The 13,055-nt window shown below is 41.6% G+C and overlaps 1 protein-coding gene and 1 long non-coding RNA gene across 2 annotated transcripts in view; both read right to left on the reverse strand.

Annotated features, from left to right (window-relative positions):
• ntm (neurotrimin) overlaps positions 1–13,055 on the reverse strand; it is a 508,104-nt gene that overhangs the window by 155,899 nt on the left and 339,150 nt on the right. The window lies entirely within an intron of this gene.
• Positions 9,487–13,055, reverse strand: part of LOC145431522 (uncharacterized) — a 246,480-nt gene continuing 242,911 nt past the window's right edge. The window contains exon 2 of the long non-coding RNA XR_013911859.1: positions 9,487–10,760. This is a non-coding gene — a long non-coding RNA (uncharacterized LOC145431522). The remainder of the gene's footprint in view (positions 10,761–13,055) is intronic.

Genomic DNA, 13,055 nt, shown 5'->3' on the forward strand with positions numbered 1-13,055 from the left:
AAAAAACACAGATTGCCCCGTGCATTGGACTGCACAACGTCTAGCGTTAGCACAGTTAGCTCCTTAACGCTTTAGGGCCGTGCAGCCCCGCACACGGAGCTATCCGCATTAACTCGCTAACATAGATTTGCCCGATTAATGCGGTTATGGCATTAACATAATTTTAACGAGATTAACGCTGACAGCACTAGCTACAGCCTTATTCTAATATGGATTCAATTCATTTTTCACCTGAAAACTCTATATACAATACCTTATAATTAGGGATGGGTACCGGTGTCCGGCACTGGTTCTGACATAAACGGTAGTAACCAGACCGAAAAGCAGCGCACATTTCGGTGCTTTATTTCGGTGCTTTTTTTTCCTGAGCTGTGATACACTTCTAGCCAATAATGTTACGTTTCCGAGGATAGTAGGCGGGTCCAGGTACGTGCATTCTTTTAGAGCAGAGCTACAGATTAAAAATGCCCAAGGCGAAGCGGTCAAAAGTCTGGCTGTACTTCACAGCAAAATATGCAAACTCAGCAGCCTGCAACAAGTGCTTTAAGCTGATACTGTGATACTGTCAAAGGAGGTAACACCTCAAATCCGATGAAACACCTGGCGACGCATAGCGTTTTTTTTAAAAGCCCAGAAATGCGCCGTATGATAGCTTGCTGCGAGACCTCACACCGAGCGCATCTACTGTGCGTGGGTTGCCTGTTATCTGACCCGGAGTTAGCAATATCCCCCAAAAACCCCGAAGAGGAGAGTCCTGGCCCCTAGCCCTGCCAGTGTAGCAGAAATGATGAGGATGATGATGGCAGCAGCAGCCGTTTTTCTCTGCGTGAGTAGCTTAATGTTGTTCGTGTGTAATTTACGTTGAGTAGGCTAACCACGTTATTACATTAATGCATGTAAGGTGAACTAGCAAACCTCATCATAGCTACATGCGGCTGTCTTCTTGTTTGATGGCAGATACTCCCTTCACCCTGGCCAAAAAGGCTAAAATTACCAAAGAAAAAGTGGAAAACAGTTAAACATGAGAGGTTTTGGACAAAGTTTGTGTTTTTTCCATTGATTAAGCACTGCTTCCAGCCAAGAGTGATACCATATATGCCCCATAGCTGCAGAAAAGGCTAACATTGTTATCTTTTTACAAAAAACCAGCTGAACATGAGAGGTTTTTGGACCAATTTTGTGTTCTCCATTCTTTAAGCACCGGTTTGAGCACCGTTTGAGCACCGGCACCGTTTCAAAAGTACCGATTTGGCACCGGTATCGGATAAAACCTAAACGATACCCATCCCTACTCATAATGACAAATGACAAAACTTATTTAAAATTATTGCACATTTATTAAAAATAAAAAACAGTAATATAACATGTACATAAGTATTCATAACCTTGGACATGACACTCAAAAATGGAGCTCGGGTGCATTCTTTGTTCACATCTAGTAGCGGCTTCTACAACTTTATTGGAATCCACCTGTGGTAAATTCAACTGACTGGAAATGATTTGGCTCGGCAAGCCGGAGGAACGCGACGAGCCGGAGGAGCCCACACCGCCATCGGAGGGAGACCTCGGTGAGCCAGAGGGACTGCCACGTCCGTGAACAGCAGCCCAGCTGCCAAGCACAGTGGTAACACATTTGTTTTAGTTGGTCAAAGGGCTTGCACAAACCTCAGGACAGGCCTGCTCCTCTTTACATCAACGCTAAAACTGTTATGTATCTTATCTTCTGCTGTTCGATTTAAAGCTTCAACTTCCTCCACAGATTTTCTATAGGAGTGAGGACTGGTCATGGTCATGCAGTAAGATCCAGTCATGACTCAACTTTGGTAAATGGACTGATTCTTATATAGCGCTGTTCTACACTGTAAACCCCAACAGTCTACCTGACTTATAAAGTTTGTGGATATAACAATTGAAATTCCTCACAAAGTTGAAACAACTTAAAACTTTTCTGTTCCGTTAACGATTCAAACAGTTATAATTGTACATGGCTTAGAAGTTAAGAGTAAATACTGCTTTCTTAATTATGATTTTTGAGTAAATGTTTTTTTTCCGAGCTCCGCATGTGTACGTCAACTACGTCATGACGTTTTCTCTCTAACCTGAACGACGTTGACAGAAAACTCTGTTCAATATGGCTGCCCTTCTCGAGCGACTGGAGAGCACATTTGGAGAAACTTGTAAGTAAAACGGAAACTTCGTTATGTTTATTTTTTCCGTAAAAAAAGCAAGTATATTAATATGTTGCAGCCAATAACTTGTTTTCGAATGCGCTGTTGTTTTAAAAAGCACAGACCCAGGTGGTGAGTAGTTGTTCGCTGTTGTTCGCGCTCTTTTTCAAACCAATGATGTCGTTAGTTTTACAGTTTTAACTGATTAAAAAACAGTTTTAATAAGAATTGCACATAAAGAAAGTGTCTTAGTGATATTTTAACGACCCATTGCCAACGCAAGAAAGTTGGCGTTTTTAAAACAGCAGCCTCATTGTTCGGCAGGTTTTTGTTTTTCTTCTCATTAGCATCATTCAAAAGTGACTTAGCTAGCAGTGGCAACTTCTATCTAAAATAGGGTTGCCAACCGTCCCTTAAAAAGCGGAATCGTCCTGTATTTAGAAACAAAATTACACGTCCCGTATTGAGCTAATAAGGGACGCACTTTGTCCCGTAATACAGTGAGAATCAAAAGTAGTCTATAACTTTTAATGGAATTAACACTTTGTTTGAAAACATAATTCCCAGCCCCTCTCCTGCTTTGTGACCAAAGAGCTGACAGCACACTTATGACAATTCGAGTATGACAATTCAGATTACCGCTTATCTCATTGGTCGAGGAAAAGTCGCTTACGGAGAAAATACTGGAAGACAACAGATGACCACAACAAGAAGCATGGCCAACAGGGAAACAAACGCTGACACTGTGGTGCAAGTCTCAGACGTCAGTACACCTAACGCTGGGCAAACATTGTGCGATTTTTTCAGTCGCGTTATTCAGGTCCTGCTCAAACTGCACGATTGACTCGCAGGGGTTAGAAGTTTGTAGGTCACGATGTACTCTCACACTATACGGCCCGATGCTCTGATGCGACCTGAGAGCTCACCCTATGCGTCCATAAAATTAAGGTTATAGCAGAAAATCTGTCGCTCGCTCTCCCTCTCTGTCTTTCACTCACACAGACACCACCATCAACTTTGCTAAATTGCTAATGAAAAACACTGATCAGGCAGCTGTGATTGAGCAGCAATGCAAATCCAACTATTTTCACGGTTGTTGTGGTCGTGATAATTTTGTGAGGCCACATCGAAAAGGCTCGGATGAGCTTTCCAAAGTTCTACAAGTTGTGCCTCCATCACTTGTGGATAGTACACACACTGCACTGCTGTGCTATTCCGTCTTTTTCACCGACGTTTACGTGTTTGCGCGTGAGCAGTGTGAGCGGCTGCGGTGACACCCTCACGAGCGATTGATGATCGGGAGCTGGTCGGGAGCTCTTTACCCCACTTATACTACACGACGCAGGATGAAGGCCAAAATCGGTCCGATCACCAAAACGGTCGCACGACTCAAAAATCGTCTCAAAATGGGCCTAAAACCACACAGTGTAAGCCCAGCATTAGAGCAGGGAAGAATGGGAAAAGGAAAACACCTGGCTGGAAAAAGTTAATATGGGCATGTGCAGTGAATATCAGCGCTATGTGGCCAGAAGTGTGATAATATAACTTATTTTGTGTAATAAACACCTGGAAGGATAGATGATTACAACAAATAGATGACTAATACATAAAAGTAATACATAGATGAATAATGATGATGAGTAATGATGCGTAATCATGGGAACAAGCGGGTTTACAAACGGGAGCAGCTGAAATAATACCTCAATAATACCGACTACGGAATGGAACAGTTGTCAGCCACCCCCTCTACATGGATGACATCAATCTGTATGCCAACAGTGAGCAGGACAACGATTTATTGATCCGCACCACCAGGATATACAGCAATGAAAATGTGATTCGGACTGAAAAAGTGTAGTTGGATAATAATGACCAGAGGGAAGGCAGTAGAACTGAGGGGATCGAACTACCAGAAGGCGAGACTGCAGACATAGAGGACAATTACAAGTACCTGGGGATCCGTGGCACCCAGACTCTGGAATAACCTCCCCATTCATATTCGCACTGCCGAGTCTATCCAGTCTTTTAAATTACGTCTTAAAACTAATTTTTTTACTTTGGCTTTTGATTCTGTCTAGTTGGCTGTATTAGCTTGTTGCGTTGTTACCTATTGTTTGTTGTCCTCTTTTATTGTTTGTTTTAACTGTTTCATGTTTTTATTGACTATGAAGCACACTGTTGTTTTAATATGTGCTATATAAATAAATTTTGATTTGATTTGATTTGATCCCACAGGCAAATGTGAATCATGAAGAGGCTGTAGTGACAGCTGCTACCACCAATTACCTGCAGAGGGTCAGGCAAGTCCTGAGGAGTCAGCTGAATGGTAAGAACAAGATCTGGGCTATCAACACCTACGCCCTGCCTGTGATCAGGCACCCTGCTGGGATATTAAGCTGGCCAAAGGAGGAGACAGAAGAGACTGACATCAAGACCGGAGGAGGGATTCACCCCAAGTCCAGCACCCTGAGGCTGTATGCTAAGTGGAAGGAAGGAGGCCGGAGACTGGTGAGTGTCAGTACCACAGTTTGAAATGAGACAACAAACATCCATGAAGACATCAGGAGAATGGCTCCATCCAACTGTGTGCTCAGTGAATATCACAGGCAGCAGAAACGCAAGAAAGAGGAGGAAGAGGAGAACCTATCATGGAAGGACAAGCCCCTGCAGACAGGCATACATGGAACGTCATAAACAGCCGGTATAGTATACAGAAACATCTGTGCTGAGTATGTTCAAACACCATAGCAAGTAAGACAGACATCTAGAGGGCCAAGAGGCCTAACAGTCTTAAATGAAACGATGTACAGCATCTGTTTTACATGTGGAGAAAGAAGACACTGGGTAAGAGAATGTCCAAAAAGAAAAAGAGATACCCAGTGCTAGATGGGACGACCTTGAGTGGGATCAAAGCAGATGAAAGAAGGTGCAAGAAAGAAGGTGTCTTCACAGCCACCAAACAAGCTCAAGCTCTAGCAGCAGTTCTGGCCTCCCCTGACTATGCTGAATCATTTGGTAAATGGACTGGTTCTTATATAGGGCTTTTCTACTCTACTGAGCGCTTTACACAACTTGTGCATTCACCCATTCACACCCATTCACACAAGCACATTGTTCTAGGTGCTTTCTAAGTAACATTCCTACTCCGATGGATGCATCGGAGAGTAATTTGGGGTTAATATCTTGCCCAAGGATATTTGGCATGCAGACTAGGGGAAGCCAGGAATCGAACCAATCAGTAGATCGGAAGGTTGGTACCGCCTGAGCTACAGCCACCCATTTCAACTGATATTCCCAAAAGTTGATTCTGTTCATCTGAAAGTAGTGTTATCAGTGGAAGAAACGTTTCGTCACTCATCCAAGTGACAAAGATTTACTTACCTGGAGATTTTTTGGGAGATTTACTTACCTGGATGATTGAGAATGCATCAAGACATTTTAACTGATTCAGCATAAAACATCTCTTCCCCCCAACCTGGATCCATTTCAGTTTATATATATCAAATCGCTCGACTGATGATGCAATTTCAACTGCCTTTAACCCAGCCCTCACACATCTGGACACTAGAGACTCATATGTTAGAAAGCTGTTCATAGACTTCAGTTGAGCATTCAACACGATCATTCCCCAGCAGCTCATTCACAAACTGGATCTGCTAGAGATCAGCACCTTGCTGTGTAACTGGCTGCTGGATTTCCTGACAGGAAGACAGCAGACAGCAGACAGTACGGGTTGGCAGCAACACCGCCAGCATAAGAACACTGAATACAGGGGCTCCCCAAAGATGTGTGTTGAGCCCCCTTCTTTTCACTGTGCCGACCCACGACTGCACATCATCACAGAGCTCCAACCAATTCATCAAATTTGCAGATGACAAAACTGTGGTAGGTCACATCAGCAACAATGATGAGACCTACTACAGGAGTGAAGTTAACCATCTGGCTGAATGGTGCAGTAACAGCAACCTGTCCTGGGTATACACATCTCAGAAGATCTCTCCTGGTCACAAAACACAGCATCACTGGTTAGTAAAGCCCAACAGTGACTCACTTCATCCGCAAACTGAGGAGAGCAAGAGCGTCAACCCCCATTATGACTACCTTCTACATAGGCACTGTTGTGAGTGTTCTCACCAGCTGCATCACTGTGTGGTGTGGCTCCTGCACTGGGTCCTACCGGAAAAAGTTACAATGAGTAGTTAGGGCAGCGGCGAAGTACTTGTCTTCACTCCCTCCAGGACATCTAATCATCTAATGCCTTCTAATGATACTAGCCGTTTTACAACTACTCTTTCAAGATTTTTTAAAATAAAAGCAAGGGTGGAGATTTGTATATAATTAGCTAAGATTGAGTAAGCCACAGGTGGATGATAATTAAAATATAAAACTGTCTAAGCATTTCAAATGAATTAAAATTCTGTCTAAGTCTTCAGTTGATTGATAATGTGCTATAATCATATAGCACATCATTTGACACACATATAATATACAAATATAATAGAAAAACTCAACAACATTAAGGAAGATGTGCATCTGTATCAGTCATCTGCCTGCTTTCCAGGTTGTGCAGTAGCTTGTCTAAACACCTATAACTTCCACTTTCCCTCACTTTCAAACTCAACTGAATACAGGCTGGGCTGGGTTTAAAAAAATTCTAAATACAAATCTATTTTAATTTGAATAGTCCGATATAGATTCATTAAATCCTGAAATCAAATTTTAAAAATAAATGCATTTTGCCAGAATCCTCAGAATCTCAGCTAAATGCTCACAAAACCACCAAACAGCTAAAACAGCAACGATCAAAGAGTAAGTGACCGGATTCTGCAAAGGGATGTAAACACAAAGTGCATATCCTTCACCCGATAGCACATACACGGACATGTTGTCGGGTGCTGAAAGCAGACATCTCACAGATTCCGAAACTGAATGTTTCGTCACTCCAATCAAAATTCAAAAGAAGATGAAAACTACACTCTACATTTGAAAAACATCGTTATGAATTTTACTTTGCGTCTATCATGATAAAACCACACTTCCTGCACAGCTCTCTCTGTCAGTGTACTTCCAGACCAGTTTCCCATCAAAAATCTCTATTTTTGGCCTTATTCACTTGGTTATTAAGCACCAGTCTACCATTGTGTACAGTGTTGTTGGCCGGACAAGAAAGCCTAATTCAACGTTTCAACGTTTATGAATTATACCAAATTGCAAAGCGCTTTGCTGTTTCTTTAATACAACCTCTAACTTTGCTCTACTCCACTTCAGCAGCATCAGTCTTTGTACAGGTAACATTCATATGTAGATTTCTTCAGTTTTTGATGTACTGCAGCATTTTAAAGAGGGTTGTGATCTATAAAAGCCCAGGAAAATCTCCATGTTTTTCTGTGTTTTATCCTCAGTTACTTTGACACAAAGGGATATGCTGCGATGCTTGCACCTCTGATGAAGTATCACAAGTGTCAGCTTTGTTTTTATATCTAAATAGTTTACACTGAGTTTGTAATTGTAGAGAAATATTGAATTCAATATGGGCATGTCATTTTCCAGCAAGAACCTCAGTTGAACCTAGTGCTCATATTTTTTTTAGCCCAGTCATCTTCTTGCTTGTCTTCAAGCCAGTTGGCCTCCACTTTGTGTAAAGATCCCAACTATACCTAAATCTCCAAAAAGTTGATTCTGTTCATCTGGACGTAGCATTTTGTGGGAGAAACGTTTCGTCACTCATCCAAGTGACTTCTTCAGTCTCAGCTGACTGCAGGTTTCCCCAATCTTATAAATAGTACATTTGCATAATGACTGAAACACTGAAGGAACAATGGGCTGGGAGGTCACTGCCATAATCTTAATTATGCAAATAATTCTCATGACCATTGATCAACAACCACTGACCATCATTGTTGATCAATGTTTCTCCCACAAAACGCTACGTCCAGATGAACAGAATCAACTTTTTGGACATTTACTTCCCTGGATGATTGAGAATGCATCAAGACATTTTAACTAGACCTAAAGTTAGTTCTATAAGAAGAGATCAATTAAAAATTACCAAATAATTTATTGAAGTACAGAGTTTGAGTCATGAATTATTTGGTGATTAGGCTGAAGCTACAAATCATAACAGAGTCAGACTATGGTAGTAAGTAGGGGATGAGTTCCCACAGTCTAAATACTGGAGACTTGCATGACGATGCATAATTAACCGGGATAAGGTAGAAATGGAGAGAAGGTGTGCCACACGAGTGAGAGTCAAGAATAGCAGAAGAGAACTGATATTCAAACCACACACAACAGAGACTGACTGGCTTGGAAATGGCAAGAAAGCAAATGAAGACATATATTATGCCCCCCTGTTGTTGCTTTATTGGGTTTCTTTGTGGCTGGGGCATTTCTCAGTTTTCCCACTAGTGGGCAGAATTACCCCGTGAGTTTGTGGCTTCTTCTTTAGTTATTTTGTGTGCACTACACTGCCCCCTTTGGTGATGTGTTGTAAGCAGCAGGCAAAGTTCACGCAGGCAGTGTGAGAAAATGCCTGGAGGAGAAAATAAGCTGCACAGCTTTAAGCCCAGTTTACATTGTTGGGGAGTTTGTTGAGCCATAATCTGTAAGTAATCAATGTGGAGCTTTATTTTCTGTAAGATTTGTTACTTTCCTGTTACTTAAAAGGTTATTCGAACTTATAAGGAAAGATGTTTATGGTGAATGTAAAGCACAAGAAAAGCTATGTTGCTAACTTCTGTTTTTGGTTACAAAATAAGTAGATACTGATGCTTACATATTATTTTACTGTATGTTCACAGTCTTACAAATTAAAATTCAGTTAAAGACACAAAGACAAAGAGGAACAACCTCCTTCTAAACGTGAGTAAGACAAACGAGCTGATAGTGGACTGCACTAAGCAGGAGAGGAACTACCTGACCCCCGTCATCAACGAGTGCCCAGTGGAGAGAGTGGACAGCTTCAAATACCTCGGAGTTCACATCACGCAGGACCTGTCATGGTCCTGTCACATCAACACCGTGGTGAAAAAGGCCCGTCAGCGTCTCTACCACCTCAGACGCTTGAGAGACTTCCAACTGCCCTCCAAGGTGCTCAGGAACTTTTACTCGTGCACCATAGAGAGCATCCTGACGGGAAACATCTTAACCTGGTTCGGGAACAGCACCATGCAGGACAGACGAGCTCTACAGAGGGTTGTGCAGTCAGCTGAGCACACCATCCGCGCCGAGCTCCCTGACCTGCACTCAATCTACAGCAGGCGGTGCTGGACCAAGGCCAGGAAGATCGTGAAGTACCTCAGCTATCCCAACAACAGACTGTTCTCTCTGTTGAGGTCAGGAAAGCGATTCCGCTCCCTGAAGACCAACACAGAGAGACTGAGGAGGAGCTTCTTCCCGCAGGCGATACGGTCTCTCAATCACACCACCACACAGTACTGACCCACACATATAGTTCTTACACACACACTGGACATTCTGGACATTGTTTTCACTTCATCACTTAAATCACTTTAAGCATATTTGCACTGCACAAGACATAATGTGGATTGCACAACACTGGTCACTATATTCTTCATTTCCAGTTAATACTTGTACAGCTGCTGTTATTGTGTATATATTTATTTATTTATATTTCTTCATACATCTGCAGCTCAACGTGGCAAAGACCAAGGAACTGATCGTGGACTTCAGGAAGACCAGGAAACACTTGACCCCTGTTTCAATCCAGGGGGTCAGTGTTGACATTGTGGAGGACTATAAATACCTTGGAGTACACATTGACAATAAACTGGACTGGGCTAAAAACACCACAGCACTTTACAGGAAGGGCCAGAGTCGTCTCTATTTTTTGAGGCGACTGAGGTCCTTCAACATCTGCCAGAAAATGCTGAGGATTTTCTATGAGTCTGTGGTGGCCAGTGCGATCCTCTATGCTGTTGCATGCTGGGGGAGCAGGCTGAGGGTCGCAGATGCCAACAGACTTAATAAACTGATCCGTAAGGCCAGCAATGTTGTGGGGATGGAGCTGGACTCCCTCAAGGTGGTGTCGGAGAGGCGGATGCTGTCCAAGATAAAGACAATGTTGGATAACACCTCCCACTCACTCCATGACATGTTGGTCAGTCACAGGAGCTCGTTCAGTGAGAGACTGAGATTACCGAAAAGCACCACTGAACGACACAAGAAATCATTCCTGCCTGTGGCCATCTCCCTGTACAACGCATCCACTTAACACACTGTTTGCTGCTACAACTACACATGTTTCTTTTCCAAATATTTATTTATAAGTGACTTATGTATGTATGTATGTATATATATGTATATATTGTACTATTCTTAGTTAGCGTATTGTCTGTCTTGTCTTAATGTTGGTTTAAAATGGAGCACTGTAACAAAAAATAATTTCCCCCAGGGATCAATAAAGTATTCTGATTCTGATTCTGATTCTTATATAGTTCTATACTGTGTATTGTGTATTTTGTTGTACAGTCATTTTATTTTCAACTTTAATTTATATAATTTATCTTATTCTTTCCCAGTTAAATTTACCCTTCATTCTAATTTGTGTTGTACAGTTATTTCATTTTTAACCTTAATTTATATTTTATTCCTTCCTAGTTAAATTTACCCTTTTTAATTTTTCATATTTATTTCCTATCTTATTCATAGCCTTTTCCTTTTTTTTTTTCTTTAGGTCACGAGCAGTTGTCTAAGCATTTCACTGCATATCGTACTGTGTATGACTGTGTACGTGACAAATAAAATTTGAATTTGAATTTGAATTTGAAGCGATGTGTCCTGTCGTTCCTGGAACCATCTCCTCTTATGTTAAGCTCGCTGCATAGGGTGAATAGCCATACATTCACCCGAGGGCAGCAGAACATAAGTGCAAAAAAGTTATGTAAAGAATAGACTAGCAGTCCGAACACCTTAGAAATCAGGCAGATGAGTGAATAGAGATTGTCCTTATTAAACTTACACATAAGCATCATTACCTTAAAACACAGACATTAGCCTGAGAACATCCTTACAAAACACTATGTCTAAAAAAGGACATGCATATGAATAACTGCAAGAACGTTTTTCACAACATCGTGTAATTAAATTCTTCTAGTTAAAAAAGAAAGATAAAGATTCCACTAGCCCCCTAGAACATCCTGGGATAATGGATTTTTTGTGGTTGATGGAGCGCTTCATGTGGGACAGGTGGGATTTACTCCCCAGCTTGACTCACAAACAGACAGACACTGCACCCAACCACAGCACCTAGTGCAGAGATTTGATGCAACACTGGCACCAAAGGCAAATGAGATTAACGTAGGGGGAAAGGAATTGACTCTTTTCTTGACAGATTTATAGATCCTGCTGGATCGAATACCAGCAAAAAGGCTGTAAAAGCCATCATCTGTGGGTTGAATTACACACAACGTGGAACAACTGGCTTGAGTTGGGAAAATACAACCACCCTTTTTTGATTTACTTGCACCGCACCCATCACACACCCACCCACCACCATTATCATCCATAGGGGTATGTCGATGGGCATTGTTTTGTAATTTAGATCTATGTTTGTCTACTGGCTTACAATAGTAACAATATTAATAACCATTCATCACAAGGCTCATCAACCCATCACATTTCTCTTCTTGGCCAACACATGAAATCTAAATATGAGCATCTAAGACTGCTGGCAGCCCTTGTTCCCTGAGCAATAATGTGTGGAGGTCAAATATTGCTGCACAGTCAATTCAACAATAAAAGTGTCTTTGCTTCTCTTGGGGGTTCTGTACCATCTAATATATTTGTAGAGTGAAGAATGCACTGCATTTAAAAACCAGTCTGCATCCAGGTGTGGCAGGATTGAGAATTTCCAGTGCCACTTCTGTTTAAGCAATGAGTTCTACAGACATGAATATCCACAAACCAGCAAGTACAGATCATAAAAAATAAAGCTGTTTTATAGCAACAAATTTGTGTTACTTAGTTACTTAGGATATAAGGAGAAGATATATTCTGAATCTACTTCACACAGAGGAATTACACCTACTGGGCAGTACTAAACCCCAGGTAAAATGAATAACTTTGATTATTAATCCAAAGATTTATGTTTCGTGCAAACCTTTAAAGACTTGGACTAAGACTAAACTTAAAGTCATTTATGGAACACAGCAGGAACAGATTAGGCTTGATGAGACAATGGAAGCAAAACTGAACATAATGCAGACAAAATGGAGACAAACAAAATAAAACATGGACAAAAAGGGAAAGGAAAGACACGACACGAAGACTAGCATGGCAGTATACAGGGGACACACATACGCACAGATGAGACAGGGAAAGAATGGACACGAAAGGGAACAACTAATTAAGTCTAAATTATGTAGAAAAAACAATAAATCCAGAAATACTTAATGCAGTAGCTCCCAAAGTGGGGGTGCACCCCCTAGGGGGGATGCAGAGCCATTGCAGGGGGGGCACAGTATGAACAAAAAAGAATGGTGGACACTGCTAGCATAATGGACAGGTTTTTGATGGGGCTCCCACACAAATGCAAAGCAGAGGATGAAGCATTGTTAGATAGGCTTCCAAACCAAATTACACCCAAGCCAAATACCAGAAAATATGATGAAGCATATCTTGTCTTTGGCTTCACCTACACAATGGTGGTGCCAAGGTAGGTATCCCTGACAGAATTTGTTTCCCCTGCATCGGGAGCACGTGCTGGGCTCTCCAAATTATGGACAAACAGTATCCCACGTTCTTGATTTTTAGTTGAAACCCCTGACAAACAGTATCCCACTGTTGTTTATGTTTTTAAACCCATTTTGCACAGAGAGACATTTTTTGAAAAATGTATTGATAGCAGTGTTTAATATCCTTACACTT

This window comes from Astatotilapia calliptera, chromosome 10 (genome assembly GCF_964374335.1).
Source record: "Astatotilapia calliptera chromosome 10, fAstCal68.1, whole genome shotgun sequence".
In the NCBI taxonomy this organism is placed as follows: Eukaryota; Metazoa; Chordata; class Actinopteri; order Cichliformes; family Cichlidae; genus Astatotilapia; species Astatotilapia calliptera.